The sequence below is a fragment of the Protopterus annectens genome, chromosome 15.part0 (genome assembly GCF_019279795.1).
Source record: "Protopterus annectens isolate FY-2018-M chromosome 15.part0, PAN1.0, whole genome shotgun sequence".
NCBI classification, from domain to species: domain Eukaryota; kingdom Metazoa; phylum Chordata; order Ceratodontiformes; family Protopteridae; genus Protopterus; species Protopterus annectens.
In genome coordinates, this window is record NC_056749.1 from 390,217,937 (window position 1) to 390,231,786 (window position 13,850).

A 13,850-nucleotide genomic window follows, 5' to 3' on the forward strand; every position below is an offset into this window, starting at 1 on the left:
AGACTTTTGAAAGTTGAAGCCAGCTGTAGCTGTTTTCCTGATGTCAGGAATGCCATCTGGGTTGTTGTGTTTAAAAGAGCACCCAGGAAAGTTATCTGTTGAGTGGGTGTCCAATTTGACTTTTTTACATTCACAGTGAATCCCAGGTACTTGAGTAGATTCTGAACAAATTCCAGGGCCCACTTGTCTTGGGTTATGAAAGTCCAATATCGGTGAAAAAGAGAAAGTTTTCCTCCCAGAGGAGCTTCCAGGAGAGAGGTTCCTGGAGCCATGCAGGGGGAGTCATTGAGCCTGTTTCCTATAAGATTGAGACCTATCCTCTCCACCCCTGGGGGTGGAAGCACTCCACTGTCTAGGTCTATAAGAGGTCTGTGCTTGGGCCCTCCCTCTGGGGCGCTTGTATCTACCCCTGTGAGGCCTGTCCAAGCTGGGAAAGGACCAATTTTTAGCTGGCCAATTTCTGCTAAATCTTGGGGGCTGAACTTGTAAGAAATCCTTAACCGCTTGCATGGATTTTGTCTTATCCTCCATTTTCTTTATCACCTCTTCAGCCTTAGACCCAAACAAAACATTATGTTGAACAGGAACATCCAGTAACTTTGCTTTCACTTGATCAGGCAAATTTTGTTCCTTTAACCAAGCATGCCTTCTAATGACCGTGCCAGTGGCAGCCGCCCTGCAAGAGGCCTCCAAAGCATCAAAACCATAGTGTAAGGTATGTTTCCCCACCTGCTCAGTAGCATGCATCAAATTGTGTAATTCCTTATTGTCTGCACATGCAGAAATGGTACCCAGCTTTTGTTTCATAACAGACAAAGGGTATTGCTGATATTTTAACATATGAAATTGACAATTTAAAGCCCTAATAGATAAAGTAGCAGAAGTGTACACTTTTTTGCCCCATCTCTGCAAAGCTCTAGAATCCTTATCTGACAGAATAGGGTTCTTGGCAGTGGTGGCCTTAACACCCTTAGGACCCTGAGAAATGGTTTCTGGATCAGCAGTAGGATTTTTATAAAGAAACTGGTGGGAGTCAGGGACTCTGTAATATCTATCAAACTTAGCAGGGGCCGGAGGAAAGGAGTCAGGAGATAAATTAGACTCCGAAAAGACATCATCCACAATATCCAAAATAGGAGGAATAGCCAGGGGTCTGTGTTGGGGAAGAAGGAAATCTCTAAGTCTTCTCTTAGATTCAGAGTACTCCTGTCCTTCCCAGTGAAAATGTTCCCTCATGTCATGTAAAGTTTCCCCAAAAGAATAATCCTCAGGGGGAGAAGATGAAGGAATGGATTCCTCAGCATCAGAATCCTCATAAGGAGGGAAAGTATAATCCTGTTCAGAGGAAGACACTGAAGAGATAGATGCCTGATCAGAGGATTCATAATCCAATTCTTGTCTTGGCCTTTTGTCTGGAGGGGGATGTGAACCCCTAATCATAGTTAGCAAGTCGTCCGCCATTTTAAGCATTTGCTTTTGAGATTTAGGTCCTGGATCAGAGGAGGCCTGGGCTTGAGTCGTTGTCTTAGGAGTCTTTGCCTTTGCCTTTATCTGAAGCTGCTTAGGCCTGAAACCCCCCTTGGAAGCCAGTACCTGCACAGCGGCTCTGGACCCATCCGAGGGAGCATTATCCGAAGGTCCTGCACCTGGAGAATTCAAAGGCCTAGTTGGCTCCTTGTGGGAGTCCGTTTTGGCAAGCGGTTCTGTAATGGCCGACGACAGGGGCTGCGAAAGCGCCTCACTGACTACAGCTGAACCTGCAGATGGCTCTGCTTGTAAACTGTCGTCTGATTTGGACCTCGGAGGCCTATCCTTATCCTTGCGCCTTTTATGAACTTCGGTAGTTGGAAGCGTGTCCGACGACATGTTGTAATTAAATCGCCTTCCAAAGTAATGAAAAGCAAAATCCTATCTCCATTTAATAGTACGTTGATTAAATCTAGCACAAAACCGACAACTAGCTACGTCGTGGTCAGGGCCTAGACAAGTAAGAGTGAAAATCCTTATGAGGTATTTGGTTCCCACAAGAAATACAATTATTAACTTTTTCTGACATCTGTCTGGAGCAAGAAAAAAAGTTTCCCCAATGGGGTACTTAGCTTTGAAAAGAAGAAAGCCTTCGGAATGAAGCACCAAAAATAACAGGAGTCAGCCGACCGGCACTTGCGAACTGCTTCCACCGCACAGCAAGAAAGACTGGAGAACATGGCATCGGCTGGGAGCTTTGTACCCCAGGTGCTCGGACATCAGGGAGGGTGACTGCACAGCAGATGCCGGACCCAGACTTTGGGATTCTGGCCGACCGAGGGCTGCCTGCCGGCAGGAAGAACCCTACAGTGATGACTGCAACAGTGAAACACGATGAACATCAAAAATAAATTTAAAACATTACATAAAGTCAGGGGCTGTGCCCCCCATACCCCCCCTACTTAAATATTCCAACTCAGAGATCGCACTACTGTGATAAAAACAGTAAAGTAACTAAGCGTCCAAGTGATTCTTTCCCAGGGAAAGAATTCTCTTATATGCCATTTTGCTATTTTGCCTTTTTGTGCTTTGAAGTTTGAATCAATCAAGACGCATTTGAAAGAATGCATCTTCGATCATTTAATAGGAACCCTATACTTTAGGGTAATCTGCTGGCAGGTTGCCCTCAGTCGGCCTGATTAACAAAGTCTTGGGTCCTGCGACGGTTGCTGTCCCTTCTTCCATGACATCAGGTCGTCAGGGGTATAAAACATGCAGCCGACGCCATTACATCAGTCTTTCTTGCCGCCCGGTGCCCGAAGCAGTTCGCAAGTGCCGGTCGGCAGACTCCTGAAATATTCGCTTTCAAGTTTCAGATCCGAAGTCTTCAACTAAAAAGCTAAGTACCCCGTTGGGGAAACTTTTTCTTGCTCCTTACCGAGGTCAGTAAAAGTTAATTGTATTACTTGTGGGAAGCAAATACCTCATAAGCATTTTCATTTGTACTGTATTCCTTGCCTAGGCCCTGACCATGGTGTACCTTGCTGTCTGTTCTGTGCTTTATTTAATCAACACACTATCTATCGTTGGTACATTTTTGCTTCTAAATATTTTGGCTCGCACTTTAATTATCCAGAAATTACGTCGGTTAGCAATCAGACTACTGGAATACCTAAATAAACGCAAAGAAAAAAGACAGAGACAGGCCGTTGAGGTCCAAAACTGCCAACGACGTTTCTCCTAAGCCAGTACTCAGTGAGGTGCTTTCGCAGCCCCTGATACCCACTACTTCTGATTCGCAGGCCTCTACTGAGACCCATACGAAGTCCGGTATGCCGCGAGATGCTTCAATTATGGAAACCGCGGATGTCTCTACCTTGGATGGGTCTGGAGCCGCTGTGCAGGCACCGGCTTCTGAGGGTGTATTCAGGCCTACAGATTTGCATATTAAACCGACGCCATCTTCAATATTAAGGCCAAAATCTCGAACTATGTCTAAAAAACTGACACCTAGGCCACATGTGCATGCCCCTATGCCTAAAAAACAAATGATCAAAATGGCTGAAGATTTAATTACTCTAATCAGGGGTAGCCAACCCCCCCCCCCCCCTCTAAGAGGCCTAGGCAAGAAATTGACTATGAATCTTCTGAACAGGATTCTATTTCTTCTGACTATTCTAATGAACAGGAATTGTCTATACCTACTTATGAGGACGCTGATGCAGATGCTTCTCCCTACGAGGATTTTTCTTTTTGGGAAACTTTACATACCTTAAGGGAACATTTCCACTGGGAAAGTCAGGATTTTTCTGAATCTAAAAAGAGGCTTAGGGATTTTCTTCTTCTTCCTCGGCATAGGCCTTTAGCTATACCTCCTGTTCTAGACATTGTTGATGTGTTTTCAGAATCTAGTATGGCTCCTGATTCTCTGCCTCCAGCTCCTTGCAAGCCAGACAGATACTACAGGGTTCCTGACTTCCACAAATTCCTTTTCAAAAATCCCGTTGCAGATCCTGAAACCATTTTTAGGGCCCCAAGGGCATTAAGGCTTCTACTGCTAAAAATCCTACCCCTTCTAATAGAGTTTCCAGGGCGCTGGACAGATGGGGTAAGAAGTTCTACACTTCTACAACCTTGGCAATCAGGGCTTTAAACTGTCAATTCCATATGCTACTATATCACCAGCATATCATGGGACTGCTTAAACACAAAATGATGTTGATTTCTGACTGTGTGGAAAATAAAGATTTACAGGCTCTATTGCATTCAGCTGAACAAGTTGGAAAACATACTTTGCAATGTGGTTTGGATTCTTTGGAGGCCTCTTGCAGGGCTGCTGTAACTGGGTCTGTGCTAAGAAGGCATGCTTGGCTCAAAGAGCAATCTCTGCCTGATCATGTTAAAGCAAAATTGTTGGATGCTCCTTTACAACAGGACTGTCTCTTTGGTAATAAGGCTGAAGAAGTTCTAAAAAGGATGGAAGATAAAGCTAAATCTATGCAAACTGTGAAAGATTTCTTACAAGTGCAACCTCCAAGATTTAGTAGGTACTGGCCTACTAAGAACTGGTCCTTTCCAGTTCCTTCGAGAGCCACTCAAGTCAAACCCAGACATTTCAAAGGGACCAGGTTTCAGTCCCAAGGGACTTTCAGAACAAAGCAATGGGTTGCTTCCTCTTCCAAATCTGGAAATAACAAGACATTTCCCTATGGTAAGCAGTCTTAATAACTTCCCCTCTACACTTGCCTTTTAGCCACCCCTTTGGGGGAAAAACTGGCTCTCCGTGCAAAAAACTGGCAACTTATAACCCAGGACAAATGGGTTTTAAATATAGTAAATATAATATTTTAAATGCTATTAAATATAGTATCCCAGGGATACAGAGTCCATTTCCACACGTTGCCAACTCCAAACGGGTGGCCAGACCTGCCCCCAAATCAGTGGGCAGAGGCCCAGAAACAAGTACTTTCCCTCATGAGCATGGGGGCTATTCAACTAGTACCAGAAGAGTAAAAGGGACAAGGTTTCTATTCAAGACTTTTCCTGGTACCCAGAAAAGACAAATCATGCCGTCCAATTCTGGACTTATCTACTCTAAACACCTTTCTGGACATTCCAAAATTCAAGATGCTGACTCTTCACCAGTTGCTTCCTACGCTAGGCAAAGATGCCTGGTTGGCAACTCTAGATTTAAAAGAGGCTTACCTGCATATCCCAATCTGGTAATCTTGCAGAAGATACCTCCGCTTCAAAGCAGGCTACTTGCATTACCAGTTCTCTACGCTGCCCTTTGGCTTATCTACTGCGCCCAGGGTCGTTACAAAGTGCCTGGCTCCAGTAATTGCATTTTGCAGGCAAAGAAATATTCAAATATATCCATACCTGGACAATTGTCTAATTCAGGCAGAAAACAAGGACATTCTTCTAAAACATCTGGCATTTATAAAAAGGGTTCTAACTTGCCTAGGGTGCACTATAAACGAAAATAAATCACAACTGATACCCTCTCAGAAAATTACATTCCTGAATGCAAGCTTGAATACAACTGCCCAGATGGCTTTCCTTATGCCAGAAAGCAAATTCATTTGGTGACTTACTTCAAACAGGGAGCCACAAAAACTCTGCTTTCTGCAAGGCAAATACTGCAAGCCTTGGTGTTCATGGCCTCCTGCATTCTTCTAATTCCATATGCAAGACTGCATATGAGGAAACTGCAGTGGTATTTAAAAAGTCTATGGAGTCAACATTGTCACAGCCTGGAAACAATGATTCCTATCATACCTTGCCTGCGCATAGAGTTCCTATGGTGGTCAGAGGCCTGCCACCAGAACAAGGGACTGTCATTCACTCCACCCCCTGCCGCCCAAACCCTAACTACAGATGCATCAGACTATGCATAGTGTGCTCATCTGGCAGGGAAGTGCATTCAGGGAAAACGGAGCCCAAATCAAATGCACCTTTATACAAATCAAAAAGAAATGCTAGCTGTACAGAATGCACTGACAGCCTTCAAGGACTACCCTCATCCAGGGCAATTACTGATAAAGACGGTTATGTGGTACATAAACAAGCAGGGGGGTACACATTCCTACCCCCTCTGCAGACTAGCCATGGCATTTTGGAACATGGCCTTGAGCTATCAAATACAACTACAAGCACAATTCCTGCCAGGAAAGCTGAATACTCTGGCAGATAAACTAAGCAGAAATCTCATGGACCCACACGAATGGAAACTGGAACCATGGACTTCAACATGTTGACACGCAAATGGGGTGCCCAGACATAGATCTTTTTGCCTCACCCCCAGAACTATCAGTTGGGCAAACTTTGCACAAGAACTCATCACAAAAAAGCCTGGAAAGTGGATGCTCTGTCCTTCAGCTGGAAAAACCTATCAGTCTATGCCTTTCCCCCTCTGCCTCTGCTCTCCAAAGTTCTACTAAAAGTCAACAGGACAAATCAAAAATGATTTTGATTGCTCCAAACTGGCCTTGCCAACACTGGTACCCACTCCTGCGCAATGTGTCACACCTTCCACCATGGCACCTGCCTCAGACACCTTCCTTACTGTCTCAGCAGAACAACCAAACTCTGCACCCTCAGCTCCAAACTTGAATCTTGCAGCATGGCTAATCACCTAAATTCACCCTTAGCATCCCTCAGCAAACCTGTGATGGATGTCATTTTGGAGGCGAGAAGACCTAGTACTAGAAAATCTTATTCTGACAAATGGAAAAGATTCTGTGCCTGGAATCAATCTCAAGGGATAAGCACTGCAGTGCCCAACATTCCTCAGATTTTGCAATACTTAACTCAGATGCTTCACAAGGACCTGTCCTTTTCTTCCATAAAAATCCATGCCTCAGCCATTTCAGCTCATTACAACACAGAACCTCCCCTCTTCTCTCATCCCCTGCTAAAGCAGTATCTCGGAGGGGCCAAAACCTTATGACCACCCAGGAGAGCTCCAACCCCTGCCTGGGACCTTAATTTTTTATTGGAGAAACGCACTCTCCCTCCTTTCAAGCCGGCTGCTACTGCAGACTTAAAATTTCTCTCCTAGAAAACATCTTTTCTTTTAGCAGTCACTTCAGCTAGAAGGATTTCCGAATTACAGGCTCTTATGGCAGTGGAGCCTTTCATCATTTTTCATGCGGACAGGGTATTTCTCAGGACCAACCCATCCTTCATGCCCAAGGTGGCATCCAGTGTGGCTCTTAATCAGACCATTCATTTGCCAACTTTCTTTCCCAATCTACAGAACAAGGGGGAGTGGATTCTGCATTCATTGGATGTACACAGACAACTTAGATTTTACTTAAACAGGACTAGATCTCAAAGAAAATCTGAACAACTGCTGGTAGCATTTGCTGCAGGGGCAGAGGGAAAGGCGATTTCAAAGCAAACCATTTCCAAATGGATAAGCCATTGTATTCGTTTCTGCTATAAGCACCATGGAAAAACTATCCCCCAAGGGATCAGATCCCATTCCACCAGGGCTGCATCTACTTCAACAAACTTTCTTAGAGGTGTTCCTACCAGGGATATTCTAGAAGCTGCTACACGGAGTTCAGTTCATACTTTCACCAAACATTACCATTTACCACTTTTCTCTAAATCCAGAGCTAGCTTTGCCACTGCTGTCTTGCAGGGCCTTATAGCTGGTCCTAATGCTGTATAATTTCCTCCTCCTAACCATAGCATTGGGAATCTACCCAAATGTAATGACTGCAACAGTGAAACACGAAGAACATAGTACAGTTGTGTACACTTACCATAAATGTAGATGTTTGAGTGTATTCACTGTTGCAGTCCTGGTTACCCTCCCTCCAGCCTCCTATTTTTCTCTGGCTATACTTCTACTTTCTTTTACTATGCTTAAAAGCCCTTTTGGTGTATTTGCTTTTGGTTGGAGGTATATTTTTGTGTTTTTAATTTTATTTGCTCCCCATTTGGGGGGGGGGGGGGCACCTGACATCTGGGGCAAGAAAAACTGATGTAATGGCGTCGGCTGCATGTTTTATACCCCTGACGACCTGACATCATGGAATAAGGGACAGCAGCTGACGCAGGACCCAAGACTTTGTTAATCAGGCCGACTGAGGGCAACCTGCCAGCAGATTACCCCAAATGTAATGACTGCAACAGTGAATACACTCGAACATCTACATTTATGGTAAGTGTACACAATTGTACTATTTATCTCCAACCTCGCCAACTTCAGACAACTACTACAAGACTACATAAAAGAAAACTTGGGTCTGCTCTCATGACCCCAGGCTGAACTAGTATCTCCCTCCTTCTACCACCAGCATAGTTCAATGCATCATTTACACCTGTATAAGGGCCAAAGGACAATTAAATTGCAAACTGCATAATAAACTGGTATACATTTGGACCCATCCAACACTTGGTTTAAAAACTTCTAAAGAGGAGGACTGACAAATATAAAGTGAGACTGTATTCCACAAGTGAACCACTGATTGAGTTAAATACAGTTGTAAGCCACTCCTCGAGTAGCTTTAATCGAAGTTCATGATTTAGTAAAATACAATATTTTTCATTACATGAAGTACAGCTGTGCAAAATCTTATAACAGGAGATGTGCTTTTCTTCACTGTTCTAGTATTTTTCACCCTCTGACAGATTTTGCAACCTGAATGGTCCCAAATTTTCCTTTATTTTTACCTCATATCTCCCAAAGTAGAGGACAGCACACTTATCCATGAACTCTCAATCTGTTTCAATTAAACCACGAGTACACCTCTTTCAGGTATGCATTAAAGTGAATCACATCATCTGGATGAGTAATTGTACAACAAATATTCACATTTCACCATCAACACCTCAGATGTAATTGGAATAAAAAAAGGATTAAACATGGATCCTAGAACTGAGCCCTGTGGGACACCTAAATTAATTACAACCCACACAGATGTGTAATTTCCCAATCGTAACCTCTGCCTCCTGCTTCTTAAACAGTTAAAGAAGGATTACCTTGTTAATATGCATAGTTTCTAAAATGGCAGAATGAAAAGAATGAGGTTCACTATATAAAACTTTTGACAGATACAAATATATTAATATAACAGACATATCTTTGTCAAGAGCTTCCTCTGTAAAATTCAACAAGACTGGCGAAAATGGATGTTCTTTATAAATCCAACTTGAGTAAGATCCATTAGACATCCCTGAATATAGCTGTTTAAAATCTGTTGTATACACCTTTCAAAACATTTCCCAACCAATGACATTAGGCTAACAGGTCTATAATTGTTAATGTGGTCCTGTAGCCCTCCTTTATGAACAAGAACCAATCAGCAAGTTTTCAACTGATTGGAACTGTTCTAGAACACATTATTAACACTTATGTGGTGTGGAATGTTGCACCTCTTACAGCATGCACAAATCCTTCTATTCCAGAGCATTTTCTGAAAAATAAACTTAAAAAGCATAATATAATCAAGGCTTTTCTATGCCAGGACATCCTACTTTAACAATCTTAGTGTAATTGTATTAATAAATTCTTGCCCTTTATATTTCTGCCTATTTATAAGTCACTTAGTTAAAAAGTAAGACCCAAGAAAGATCTAGACTCCATAAGGAGCTATGGAAGAATGCAAAATAGGCACTATAGGCTTGAATGAGTTAAAAAGAAGTGCAATGGTAGCCGATACAAACTTACCACTAGAAGCACAAAAGCACTCAAGTATATTATCTGAACTCATGCCACTGTCCTGCTTAATTCGACAAAACAATGATCTTACAATATCCAGGTCGAAAATAGGTCCCTTATGTTCTATGTCTACTGATGCACCCACTAGAAAACTATAAAATGTTTATTAAACATGTCAGCCAATTCAATACCTGCATATCGAACATTACCATTAATGGATATAGGCCCAAATCTGTTATCCTGTTTACCAGGGTGCCTTAACATATGAATATTTTTTTTTCCATAGGACAATTAGCCACTAAATTCGTTCATCTTTCATTTAGCTTGATGCAGTGATGCTTTCAAATCTTCTTTTCAATGATGCACTCTCTTGGTACTATTACTCCTGTACTTCTTCCAAAGATAATTTTTTGTTCTTCAGAAGTTGTGCGTGTCTCTCACTCCACCTTAGTGACGTATCTCACTGAACTATTAGAAATAACTTTTCTACACCTACATAAGTGAAGATAAATATTCTCAAAATCCTGCCAGTTATTTGGAGACTTATCCTCAGGCAAATCAATTCTTAAAGAGTTAATACCATTAACTGTGTTCAAATCAAAAACCTTATACTTATCGATAGTTTTCTTCTGATGCTTAGGAGTACTTTTAATAAGCATGTTAAAATCATAAGCAACATGATCAGAATTATCCAAAGGACAAAGCTGGTTCACCTCTAATATTCTACGAGGAATATTAGTTAATAAAAGACCAAGAATATTATATGGTCTAGTAGGCAAAGTAATCATGCGAGTCAAGTTGTGAAACATACATAGGTCACGAAACTCATCTGCAAGTACAGATCCTGTGGTGTGAGCATCCCAGATGATCGGAGGAAAATTAAAGTTGTCGAAGATAATCAAATTATCGTATAACAAAATTGGTTAGACTGTCAACATACCAGAAATGCTCTACTTTGGTTAAGGAGGAGGAACTCTAATAGCTAACCAACAAATATAAAGGAGGACCAACCCCTCTACTAGCTCCTCCAAAAGTAATAATGCTAGACTATGATCTAGTTCTATCTCCCTAATCTTCAACCATTTTGAGGCAAAAACAGCCATACCACCACCTATTCTGTTACTCCTCAGACTTATAAAAGACGGATATAACCAGGTGACTGCAAACCATAACTATCATAATGACATCTTGAACTTATCAAATTCAACTAATTGCTCTTATTTTGCAAACTTATTGCATTAGCATAATACACCTTAATTGAAGATGTCAATCTCCAAGTTTGTGGCTAACCTTAAGACCTGCGTGAAGTGAAAAAATGTTTAAGTGTGTCAGCTAGTTTCCCACTCAACAACTTCCCATTAAGATGAAACCTATCATCCATAAGTTGTCACTGTTCTTAAAATCTCCCCAATAATCAATGAAATCAATATTCTCTTGAATACAAAACTTTAGTCATTTGTTAAATAAAGGTTTAGTAAACTAATAGTCTGACAAATCAGAAGAGGGTAGAATCTTGAAAAACATATTCTAGCTGTTTGACTAAACTCAATTGTATTATTATCTAAACCTGCTCTAAAATTTCCCACTTCCGTCTCTTAAGCCATTTGTTCAAACGAGAATAAGTCTGACAGAGTAGCTCAGAATCTCCATCCCCTCTCCTCCTCTTCATGTCAGCTTCAATAACTGTTACTTCACTATTAACTTCTCTAACTGCTAACGAGTATCGAACATGATATGCACACTGATTCAGTTGCTCAGGGCATTCATACAAGGTATAAATTCAATCTGAACCCCAGCAACATTTGTGCGTAATTCATTAAATGTAAATGCATTGCCTTTGTCCAGATCTTTGATGTTTCCAGGTGGAGAGGTGTGATTGTATTACATGTAAATACTGTAGATTTATTAGTGACACTTCCATTGTATTTGTTAAAGGTGTCAACAAAACAGTGTGGGCCCATAGAGAGATTTGAGTGCAATTCCAAAGGCATAGTCTATTTGGCCAGCTGTGAAAAGTGTAATAGCTATTATGTAGGAAAAAGTATCGGAAAATTATCTAAAAAAAAAAAAAAATGAACACATAGTAGCAATAAAAAATACAATAATTCAGCAATGATTTTGCAAAACATGCTGCAGAATGCATAGATTTTAGGAAGTTTAATTTTTTTTGTACCTGACTGTGTTAGATGAATTTAGAAGTAATAAAAATTTGCATTTAGAATGCAAGTAAGAGTGGAAAATCAGACTGGCATTTGACATTAAGCTTCGTTTAAATGAATTTATAAACATTAAGTGCTTTTTATCAATCCAAAGAATTTATTTGCAGTACTGTATTAATTAATATTTTATCCTTGGATGTTTTAGTTTTGAAATTTGATAGCAAAGTTACTAATGTTTATGGTTAGGGTTCTTTAAATTTCAAGGAAGGCATTGTAACAAATTAATTGACATGATGGCATAATTTCTTTAAGATAATGAATTCAAATTGCATTGTTTCTGGCGAAGTTCTTAATAAAATAAAGAATGAAAGCGCTCAAACTAACATTTTATAACAGCTTTGTTTGGTTTTGCGTAGAATGCATGTTTAATAGTTATATTAATCTGCTTACTTTCTTTCCAAACCCTCAAAATATGTCTGAAAGACTTCTGCTCTCCCTAGATATGCATAGGCAACTCAGATTCTGTTTGGACAAGACAAAAGACATCAGAAAGACAGACCAGCAGTTTTTCTTTCCAGGAGACCCACGCTGAGTAACCCTGTCTCCAAGCAAACAATTGCCAACTGGATTTCAGAATCCATTTCCTTCTGTTATTCACAGCATGATATATACTTATCCTCTCTAGTTAAGGCCCATTGCATTAGAGCAGTTTCTTCCTCTGGAGCCTTTTATAATAGAATTGAATCCAGGGCAACTGTAGAAGCAGCCTCCTGGTCATCTATGCCTACTTCAATGAAACACTACAGAGTAGATGCTTTCTCTGAATCTAGAGCTTCTTTTGCTAGATCTGGTCTATCTGAATTGATGTCCTACTGATTACTGTTGCAGTATTACATCCCACCCACCCTTCCCCATTTTTTATAATGTTTATCTTATGGATGTTCACGGATAGAGGGGGAACCATGTACATGCTTTTCTTTTAGCTAACCTTAATTCTTTTCTAGTTCTTTTACTCTGGTGTCTCCAGGTCTCCTGGCTTAGAGATATAGCCTGGGGATCTTACTCTGATGTGTTCTGTTATGTACCCTTATGCTCACAAGCTTAGGTTATATGTTGGACATGTAGCAGTATGGAGGTTTTTTTTTTCGTTTGTTTTGGTACCACTAGCATGATAATCCAATAGTATTGGAATGCAACAGTGATCAGTACGACATCTACTGTTAGGCAAGTTATTACACAACTGTAAAATCCTTTACGACAATGTCTGTTGTGTGGGGTGTGTCACCTATATGGTATGTGAAATTGTTTTGTTTAGCAAAATGAATTGTTACAGTTTTTCACATTTAATTTGAAAACTGTGTCCATGCACCGGTTGTTAATACCGTCTAATCCATGATGGAGGAGTTGTGTCAGTGGAAGATCAAATAACCCTGTTTATGTCAGTCTGCAAAATTAGGTAACCATAGGCCGGGAGAGTTGGCCTGAATGTCTGAGAGAAAGATTCCAAATATGACAGGGCTTAGCAATGAGCCCTGTGGTCCAGTCCACTTGTAACTTCTTTCTTTCAAAAGAGACACCTGTGACTAACTGCATGGGTTTTGTCAGACAAACAGCTGTCCACCACACAACATAAGGATTTGTATTCAGATTTATAATTATGTCAATATTGTATGTGTGGGGAATAGTGTCAAAGGCCTTGTCCAGGTCTAGATAGGCTATAGGTACTGCATAGCTACTGTACAGTGCTTCAGTTATTATTTCAACAAAGACAACAAGGTTACAGAGGCAGGATATATCTTTGGCAAAATTGAATTGAGGAGAGTCCAGGATTAGGAGTTTTTCAATGTCCGGTTTAATGAAGTTGAATATATGTTCCTTAGCTTTGAATGTAAGGCTAGTAATACTCATTTTTCTATAGTTAGCAGGGTCTGTGGTTGGGTAACCCTTGCATAACTGCATTACAGTAGCTGATTTCCCGGTTTCAGAAATGTAATGAGTGGAGAAGCTTAGATTAAATGGTATTAGTAAGTGCATATTTTAATTTGCTG